General features: G+C 44.8%; 1 long non-coding RNA gene across 1 annotated transcript; it reads right to left on the reverse strand.

The window, feature by feature from the left end:
• Positions 1–632: 632 nt before the first annotated feature.
• LOC113612764 (uncharacterized) lies at positions 633–4,442 on the reverse strand. Its single transcript, XR_003429954.1, has 2 exons — positions 3,590–4,442; positions 633–851 (listed from the first exon to the last, which is right to left on the reverse strand). It is a non-coding gene; the product is annotated as an uncharacterized LOC113612764 (long non-coding RNA).
• Between the last annotated feature and the right edge of the window lie 6,500 nt (positions 4,443–10,942).

Genomic DNA, 10,942 nt, shown 5'->3' on the forward strand with positions numbered 1-10,942 from the left:
TGTCCGTCATTCCCTCCTCCACCCGTGGCTGAGTGGGGGTATGACAGACACCCCCACCTGGGGAGGGCGCACCTAATAGCGGGAGATGACAGAGGGCTGCTTCTGAAATGGGTTTTCAGATCTTCGGCCCCTGGAGATACGGGCAGAGGTACTGAGTCAATTGGGGGTTTGGGGGGACTTTCTGCAGGATACTTAGGGCTATGAGGGTCATGGACAGATTGCCTCTGCCCTCAAGGAGTTTGCAGGAGAAGAGGCAGCCGTCTCAGCGTAACTGGGTACAATGCATTATGATTAATTGTATTGCAAAGGTGCAGCGGAGGGACAGCCCTCTGCCTGCAGAGGGAGGGGAGGCTTCTGAAGCAGAGGAGCTCAAGAATGAGTAAGAGCCGCTGGGAGAGGACGGGGAGGGCGTTTCCAAGGGATAGAAAACAGGAGGATGTGCGCCCTGGGTTGTTAAGATGGATTAAAGGGTATATTTTAGGGGAGGGAAGCAGATCAGGGACAGCTGTAGGGACTGAAGTTGGAAATGTAGTTTTCAGTTATCCAAAGGCATATCTAGAGACCCGCGGGGGGGGGGGTGTCTTTATCCCCTGGGTCCAAATGAGGACCGTGTCCAAATGAGAAAATTAAGAGCTATGTCAAGAGCTTTATTTATTTATTTGGCATGAAAGTGCCCTTCTTTAAAAAAAAAAAAAAAAAAAAGAAATCGTGGTGATGCGAGTTGTTTGTTTTTCACTTCATTTCGTTTTGTTTTGGCATCTTGACAAAATAAAGGTCTGGCAGTTCTGTGCCAGAAGGGAAGTTTCCAGGTCCAGATTCCTGGAGCTGCTGCTAGAGCGTCACTGAGATCTCTGGAAATAAGGAGCAAGTACAAGGTCGATTAAACTCTTAGGAGGACGGGCAAAGCTCTAGGACTTGTGCGTAATTTCTGCTGATGAGGATCGCAGATGTGGTGATGCTCCCGGTGGAGGCTGTAGGGGAGCCGAGGGCAGAGGCAGTCTGATCTGTTTTGATGGCTTTAATCCCTGCTCTCCCTTGTGAGAGGTGTGAGCTATACGGGATGCCTCTGCGTCCTCCTCTGCTTTGGGCTCCAGCCCCCTCCCTGGGAGGGAGTAGAACGTGTCCAAGCTCTGCGTGCAGCTCAGACTTTATCGCCCATCTTCCTGCCTTTCAAAGCGAGGGCTGACAACTGTGATTTCTCATCTCCAGGTGCAAAGGAAATTGCCCCTTGTAAGTGTCTGCGCGTCTCAGCTCCCCCCCTCTCCCCAGGGCTGTTTCAGTGTCTGTCAGTTGAATTTGCACTAATGAGATTATAAAGTCGGTGTGTTGAAACGTTCACAAAGTTTTGCCCAGATCAGTTCAAAATTCCGAAGGTAAGAACTTGACTGAATCAATATAGTAGTAATTTCAAATCTTGAGCTGTCCCTGTTAGGGCATTTCAGTCATTTCTTGGAAACAAGAGAGCCGTTGCCCCCCCCACCCCCGAAACAAAGGTACGTGAAGAGGGGTTTGGGGCGGGTGGGCTGCTCAGGTGGGAAGGGGGTTTCAAGCCCTCTGTGGCGACGTTCAGCTTGCTCAATAATTTCCTACTCTAGTTGGGATTTTACTCTACAGATGGTTTGCCCAAGGCCTCGCAGCAGTTTTGGTCGAAAAAGTAAGCAATCATGACAAAAGGAACTGGGCTGGGGGGCATCCCAGAGGGCAACAGGGAAGATGCAACCTGGGGAGGGTGCACCTAATAGCAGGAGGTGACAGAGGGCTGCTTCTGAAACGGGTTTTCGAAGCTTCGGCCCCTGGAGATACGGGCAGAGGTACCGAGTCAGTTGGAAGGCCTGGAGGCTGGCAAGGAGGGGGCAAATGAGAATTCGTTGTTGCTGAGGCAACCACGGCTTAGAAGAAGCAGCTGAGGCTTATGGGAACAGCGGAGACCTGAATTCTTGTCTTAGGTCCACTGTGTGACTTTGGGCAAGTGGCACCACCCTCCTGGGCCTCAGTTTCCCCAGAATAAAATGAGGACAGGGCACCACTGAGGTCCCTTCCAGCTCTACCCTATTCTGAGACTCTAAGCAAAAGAGTCCTGCCTCCCCCTTTTGTTCCCTCCTGAGATGCAAGCTCCCTTTTCTGAGACTCTAAGCAAAAGAGTCCTGCTTCCCCCTTTTGTTCCCTCCTGAGATGCCAGCTCCCTGAATCTGGGGCTGAAACTCTGTCCTGGGCTGAGCTTTGGATTCCTAGGGACCAGGGCCCTGGGGGGAGGGAAGGGGGAGGGCTTGAGCCAAGTGGAGGCAGCAGGGGACCCAGCTTCACACACACCAACAACAGCTCACCCGAAGACCAAGAGCAGCCCGGTGAGGGACGGCATTCTGCACTCCAGTGCTCTAGAACAAATGGTGCCCAGAGGCAGCCCTAGTTGCTCCATATATGAGCAGGTGAAATTTGGGAAGCTAAGCTAGTTGTAGAAGAATCTCCCCTCTCGTGTACACACACACACACACACACACATACACACATACACACACACACACACACACACACACACACACACACACACCAGCTTCAGGCCCACCTCTGGGTCTTTGGTCCTGTTCTCCTATTTATGGGCTCCTCCCATTTGCCCCTCAACCTTTTCCAATTTTACTCACAGACAAAGGCCCTAACCCCTCATCCAGGGTCCTTTTCTTGTGTTGATGGCTCTCGTGGACAAAGCAGAGACAAGTTGTAGGCCTCCCTCTGTCCTCTCCCCACTATACAGAATGACCTTGTCTAGATAAAGAGCTATTCAACGTCTCCCAGAGTAGAAAGATGCTGGGTAAAAATCAGAAGGAAATCCTGACACACGTTACAACGTGGATGAACCTTGAAGACGTTACGCTAAGTGAAATAAGCCAGTTATACAAGGAAAAATATTGCTGATTCTACTTATGTGAGGTCCCCAGAATAGTCAAATTCATAAAGACAAGAAAGTATAGGCACTTCCCTGGTGGCACAGTGGTTAAGAATCCACCTGCCAATGCTGGGGACATGGGTTCGAGCCCTAGTCCGGGAAGATACCACATGCCGCAGAGCAGCTAAGTCCATGCGTCACAACTACTGAGCCTGCGCTCTAGAGCCCGTGAGCCACAACTACTGAAGCCCGCGTGCCACAACTACTGAAGCCCGCGTGCCTAGAGCCCGTGCTCCACAACGAGAGAAGCCACCGCAATGAGGAGCCCGCGCACCACAACGAAGAGTAGCCCCTGCTCGCCACAACTAGAGAAAAGCCTGCGCACAGCAACGAAGACGCAACACAGCCAAAAATTAAAAAAATAAAAATAAATTTAAAGAAGAGGTGGATTTGGAGGGTGAAGTAAGAGGACAGAAATAATTGGGGTTGATAGGAATGTGCAGCTGTGCTCTGATAGCTAAGGAAGGAACAGAGAACTGTGGGGAAAAAAGACAGTAAATGGGAGTTAAGGATGCCTATGTCGGTGGTGAGCACACCTCGTTGGAAGAAGCCAGTTCAAAATGTGAATGGCTCATGCTTGCCATGCACAGCACTGGAAGTCCATGAGAACCAAGGTTCGTTGAGACCTTGGGAAGATGAAACTCTTACCTCTTTTACTCTCTGTCTCTGATTCCTGTTGATCTGTGTCACTTCCCGTCATGCTTTTCCATTGGCCCCAGAAGCTTGCCAGGGACACCCTGCTAATTAATTGCTCCTGGCCTGTAAGCACAAGTGTGCTTTTGTCAAGATTTCTAGGTCAGGGAAAAACCAGTTTTGGGCTCTTGTGGCATCCCTGCTGCTCCTGGTTCCAGAAGCCTTTCTGCCTAGGACTTTCCTGGGACATCAGATTACTGTGCCATTATTTCATTTAGCATTTATTGGACACCTACCTCAGGGCGGAAAGTGACCTTGGAAGTCATCTAATCCAGTGCTCCTGAAATGTCCGTGTGCATGTGAACCACCAGGGGATCTTGTTAAAATACAGCTCTGATGCAGTAGGTCTCGGGCGAGGCGGGGCCTGAGGTTTTGTGGCTCTGACACTTGCAGGTGAGGCTCTGACACTTGCAGGTGAGGCTCTGACACTTGCAGGCAAGGTCGACGCTGCTGATCCCTGAACCACACTCTAAGCAGCGAGAACCTTGTCCAGCGATGCTCAGCCCCTACTACACACTAGTATCATCTGCTGAGCTTTTGAAAAATACGGCAGCCTGAGCTTCACTCCCAGATATTATCATTTAATTGGTCTGATACAGCCAGTCTTTGTTTAAATTGCTCCCCAGTTGATGCTGGTGAGTAACAAGTGTTGAAAACTGCAGCTCTGATCGAATACCTTGATTTTATATCTTTCTTATTGAAACTATCAGAAAAAATCCCACCTTCTCTGCCCCACCTGTCCCTCCAGTTGACCTGGAATTTAATTTCCTGTTTTATGAAAATTAGCTGTTGTAATATCATATAATAATAAAACATAACATTCATTGAGTATAATAATAAAACGTAACATTTATTGAGTAATATATAATAATAAAACATAACATTTATTGAGTATTGAGTATTACTATAAAACATAACATTTATTGAGTATAACATTTATTGAGTGTTACTATATGATAGGCATCATTCTAAGTACCTTACATTTAAATCTCATAATACTCCATGAGGTACATATTATTATAATTATCCTCATCTTTTAAGTTTTATTTTATATTGCAGTATAGTTGCTTTACAGTGTTGTGTTAGTTTCAGGTGTACAGCTAAGTGATTCAGTTACACATATACATATAACCATTGTTTTTCAGATTCTTTTCCCCTATAGGTTATTACAGAATATTAATTAACATTCCCTGGGCTATACAGTAGGTCTCTGTTGAATATCTGTTTTATGTATAGTAATGTATATATCTTAATCCCATACTCCTGATTTATCCCTCCCCTCCACATTTCCCCTTTGGTAACCATAAGTTTGTTTTCAAAGTCTGTGAGTCTGTTTCTGTTGTGTAAATAAGTTCATTTGTATCGTTCTTTTAGATTCCACGTATAAGTGATACCATATGATATTTGTTGTTGTCTGAGTTGCTTCACTTAGTGTGGTAGTCTCATCCATGTTGCTGCAGATGGCATGATTTCCTTCTTTTTGACGGCTGAGTAGTATTCCACTGTGTGTATGTACCGCATCTGCTTTACCTCATCTTTTTTATATTGATAGATGTGAAAACTAAGGCACAGAGAAGTAAAGTAACTTCCGTAGGTTACACAGCCTGTAAATGATAGAACCAGAGCTGAAACTCAGGAAGTCTTCCTGAGCAAACTGTCTTATCCATTACATCATTTAGTCTCTCTGTGCAATGCCAAAGATAGCAGCAATGCTGACAAGGATTAAGGAAATGTGTGCTTTTCAATTAAAACCTGTTTTTTTAAATTGCTATGCTATTTTTTTCAGTCTGAGTTTTCATTGTTTTTATGGATCAAGTTCATTTCAGTTTCAAAAATCAGTATTGATACAAAGCTGTGTGTGTGTGTGCATGCACACGTGTGCGTGTACCCTTTCTGTTTTCTGTTCCATCTGTCTCTTCAGCAGCCCTTTGCACTGGAGAGCTGTGCAGCAGGAATACTTATGGTTCATGAATGGTCCAGGTCCAGGACCATATTCTGAGATGAATTTCAGGCTGCATCTCCCCCTTCCACAGGGTTTGAAGAATCCCACAGGTTCCAGTCTGGCAAGACTTAATTCTAGGGTAGCCTCCAGTATAATCGGCCCATCTGTCCCTTTGACCCCTAAGCATATACCTCTCTTAAACAGAGATGTTCCCCTTTGCTCATAATTCATCACAGCGCAGATCTGTTGCAGACTCTGAGCTAGACGGTTTGGGCGCCAGCAGTGCCGGAAGGTCTTACCATTGACAGGTAGTCTCTCTCTTGTAATATCTTACACAGTGTGGTATCCAGTGGAGGGAGAAGAATCTTCAAACTACTAGCCTAAATAAAGCATCATGAAATGCCCCCGAACCGAGCATATATAAGATAAAATCCACTGGTTGGCAATTGCGATCAGTTTGGATGTTATGTATTTTTATGGTTCTCCTTTGTGCCTGGACTGTTCTCAAGTGAAAGGAGTCTTACTGGCCAGAGAGGGGAATAGTGGCAATTTCATACGGTGCAGCCAAAATCGATTCAGAGTCGGGAGTTTTTTGAGTTTTTTGAGACTATCACGCCCTCTTTCACATATCTGAATGCCCTTTATGTCGCCCTATCAATGATTGCTCAGCTTCTGTGCAAACACCTCTAGTGTCAGGGAATCCGTTACCTTACAGGGCAGTCGGTTCTGGTTTCAGATCATTCGTATTGTTAAAGTTCTTACTTAGAATGAGTTCAAACCATGACAGTGTAATTTCTACAGAATTTCTACAGTGTAACTTCTAGAACAGTGGTTCTGTTCCCTAGATTCACACGCACTGGTTCCTCTTCCATTTAACAGTTTTGCTTTAAGCGATTTCAAACAGTTATTACATCTTCCTGGGTCTTCTTTTTCTCCAAATGAGGTGTCATTTTTAAGATCCCATGACGTAACAAGCCATTCGCCCTCCTGGTCTCTCTCCTCTGAGTGCCCACCATGTTACTGAGGACCAGTTAAAAGCCCAGTTCCCTCCATGTGGAGTTCGATGGGTTGCTGCCTCACTTTCCTTGGACATCCACTTTCTATTAATGATACATTCCAAGGAGCATGCCAACCAAGAACACAGAGCTTGTGGTTGACCTTGGCAACCCAAGTCCAGCTTCCCTCGGGGCCTCACGACATCCTAAGGCAGAGGCGGGACCAGCCAGATGTTCATCTTGGACCTCCTCCCACAGCTGGTTTCGGCTGGCATGCAGCACTGACTGATGATATCTGAGGGGCTTCAAGACGGGCGCTTTCTCTGAGTTGCCACATCGTGGGGCTCTGAGAAAGGAGCTGCACCTCTTTATTAGCAGAGCCCCCAGGAGGCCCACCAAACACCCAGGTATTCAGATTCCTCCCTGCTGTGTCCCCTGACACTCAGGAGGCACTGTCAGCCCTCTGCACCCCCCTTCCTCTTTTTCCGACAAAGCCCATATCGGACAGATGGATCTCCCCTGCCAGGATCTCCCAGGATGCCGCCTTTCTGTCACTTGTTTGTCTTCATCAGGTTTCGAGGATCTGGTGTTTCTATGTGTTATCTATTTTAGACGGAAGGAAATAGGCAGATTCCCTTGGAAGCAGTTCAGCAAATAGCTGGGCTCAGAAGGAGCTGCTTCCTATTTCAGAACCTTTCTACCCACTACGCTGGGACTACCGGCTGCCCCGGGGCTGCAGCAAGCTGTTCTGGGCAAACCATACCACGCCATGCCACGCCACACCACGCCACACATCACTCCATACCATACCATACGATACCATACCATACCTCCCATAACTGACCAGAGGGGTGACGGGCACTGCTCATCGTGCTTGGATGCCCATCGCTCAAGCCAGATGTGACCCATCAGCCACCTGAGTTGCCCACAGCTCTTCATTGCTTTACAGCCCTTGAAGCAAGGGAAGGGGAGAACCAATAAACACGTGAAAAGATGCTGAACATCATTAGCCAATGGGGAAATGCAAATCAAAACCACAATGAGATACCAGTTCACACCCACCAGGATGGCTAAAATAGATGATAACAAATGTTAGTTAAGGTGTGGTGAAATCGGAATTTATACATTGTTGAGAATGGACATGGTGTAAAATAGTGTAAAATAGTGCAGACGCTTTAGAAAACAATCAGGCAGTTCCTCAACATGTTAAACAGAGAGTTACTATATGACCCAGCATTTTCATCCTGTGTATATACCCGGAAGAAATGAAAACATAATCCTGACAAAAACATGTACATGAACATTCATAGCAATATTATTCATAATAGCAAAAGGTAGAAAATAACCCACATGTCCAAATGGATAAATTAAAATGTACTGTGTTCAAGCAGTGGAATATTATTCAGCAATAAAAAGGAGTGAAGTATGGAAAGATATCCCATCTTCATAGATTGGAAGACTTAATACTGTTAAAATGGCAATAATCCCCTAAGTAATATGCAAATCCAACACAGTCTCTATCAAAATCCCAGCTGGAATTTTTGAAGAAATTGACAGTCTGGTTCTAAAATTCGTATAGACATGCAAGAAACCCAGGATGGTAAAAACAATCTTAAACAAGAATAAAGTTGGAGGACTCTCACATCCTGATTTCAAACTTACTACAAAACTATAGTAATCAAGACAGTGTGGTCCAGGAATAAGACGTATAGGATAAAGGAATAGAACTGAGAGTCCAGAATAAACCTTTACATTTATGGTCAGTTGGATTTTAAAAAGGGTGTCAAGACAAATAGGAGAAAAAAAATATTTTTCAACAAATTGTGTTAGATATTCACTTGCAAAAAAATGAAGTCGGACCTTTACCTCTTCGTGAGCTTGGATTATTCAGTGGTTTCTTAGATATGACACCGAAAAGCACAAGAAACAAAAACTAGATAAATTGGACTTCACCAAAATTTAAAACTTTTGTGCTTCAAAGAACACCAATATGTATGTATTCTTATACATAGAATACCTAAGGAATTCACACAGATCAATAACAAAAAGACAAATAACCAAGTTTAAACAATGAACAAAGGATCTGAATAGACATTTCTCCAAGACACATACACAAGTAAGTACATGAAAATATGTTCCACGTCATTAGTCACTAAGGAAATTGCAAATCAAAGTTACAGTGAGATACCACTTCACACCAACTAGGCTGGCTAAAGTTAAAAAGACAAACAAGAGCCAGTGTTTGAGAAGATGTGGAGAAACTGAACCCTTATACACAGCTGGTGGGAACATAAAGGAGTGTGGCCACCTCGGAAAGCAGGCTGGCAGCCCCGCAAAATGTTAAGCATAGAGCTACCACATGACCCAGCAGGTCCACTCCTGGGTAGATGCCCAAGGAAATGAAAACATCCGTCTGCACCAAAACGTGGACACGAATGGTTACAGCAACATTATTCACAATAGCCAAAAGGTGGAGACAACCCAAATGTCCATCAGCTTGTGAATGGATAAATGAAGTGTAGTATAACTATACGATGGAATATCATCTGGGCATAAAAAGGAATGGAGTACTGATTCATGCCTCAACATGTATGAACCTTGAAATCATTATGCTAAGTGAAAGAATCTAGTCACAAGACAACAGATTATATAATTGCATTAATATGATGTGTCCAGAGTAGGGGACTTTATAGACTCAGAAAGTGGATTTGCATATAATAGCATTATATATAGTCCATTTATATAGACAGAAAGTGGTTGCCTAGGGCTAGAGGGTATGGGAAATGATAGCTAAAGGATGTGGAGTTTCTTTTTGAGGTGATTGATGTGCAAATCTGTGAATATACTAAAAGCCATTGAATGTCATCCTTCAGATGGGCGAATTGTATGGTTTGTTGCTTAACTCTCGATAAAGCTGCTATAAACAGAAAGTGTAGAAAATCATTCTGACTGAAAATGAGTAAATCATCATTAATGTAATTGTTGGCTCTGCTGGCTACTGGCTGTGTGACATTGGGCTGGGTGACTTCTCTACTTGGTCTCCTTTTTTATGAAATGGGAGGAGCCATGTCTAACTCACGGTCCCCTTTTGCCTCTTGCCTGCCCTCATCTCTCTGCCTCTAGTTTTTCCTCCCAGTCATTCTAAGTTGCACACATCTTCACTGAAGTTTTCGTACCGCACAGGTCAGATCACACCTCTCCATGCTTCAGACCTTCAGTGGCTCCCTGCTACTGAATAAAGGACAAACACCGTCCCCTACCAGTGTTTGGGGATCACACATGCCTTCCCTCCGCCGGGCTTCTCCATCTTCCTAGCTCCTTGGGCACTTGGCACAGAGGCCAAAGCAGGCTCTTCTCCTTTCTCCAAACTGAAGGACTGCTTCCTGCCTCCACAAATTGACTGACATTGATCCTTGTGGCTGTCACAGTCTACCCAACCTGCACAGTCCTGCTCAGTGCCAGCCCGGCTCTGACTCCTGTCTTGCTGGGATCTCGGGCCCAGCACTCACCTTCTCTGGTCCTGCTTTCCTTTCCTATAAAATGATGGAATTGGACTACCTGGATATTCTGAGGAATAAGAATTCCAGGTTCATAAAAAGGTGCTCAGCATCACTAATCACCAGGGAAATGCAAATCAAATGACAGACACCTAAGTGTCTGTCAATGGATGAATAGATAAAGAAAATGTGGTGTATTCACCTAATGGAATATTATTCAGCCATAAAAAAGAAGGAACTCTTGACATTTGTGACAAAATGATTGGGCCTTGAGGACATTATGCTGAGTGAAATAAGTCAGAGGAAGACAAATACCGTATGATCTCACTTATGTGGAATCTAAAAAACAAATCCCAAAATGAGCTCACAGATACAAAGAACTGATGGCTGGTTGCCAGAGGCTGGGGTCGGAGGGGTGAGCAAAATGAGTGAAGGGGGTCCAAAGGTACAATCTTCCAGTTATAAATAAATCAATCCTGAGGATATGATGTACAGCATGGTGACTGTAGTTAACAACACTGTATCGTATATTTAAAAGTTGCTAAGAGAGTAGATCTTAAAAGTTCTCATCACAAGAAAACAAATTCTAACTATGTGTGGTGACAGATGTTACCTCGACTTACTGTGGTGATTCACATTTGAAAATACCAGATCAGTATGTTGTACACCTGAAACTCGTATAATGTTATATGTCAATTATATCTTAATTTTAAAAATTAGGGGGAATTCCCTGGCTGTCCAGTGGTTAAGACTTCGCCTTCCAATGCAGGAGGTGCAGGTTCGATCCCTGGTCGGGGAGCTAAGATCCCACCTGCCTTGCGGCCAAAAAACCAAAACATAAAAAACAGAAGCAGTATTGTAACAAGTTCAATAA

This window comes from Aethalodelphis obliquidens, unplaced genomic scaffold (genome assembly GCF_003676395.1).
Source record: "Aethalodelphis obliquidens isolate GAN/ISIS:26980383/991018 unplaced genomic scaffold, ASM367639v1 scaffold82, whole genome shotgun sequence".
NCBI lineage: Eukaryota > Metazoa > Chordata > Mammalia > Artiodactyla > Delphinidae > Aethalodelphis > Aethalodelphis obliquidens.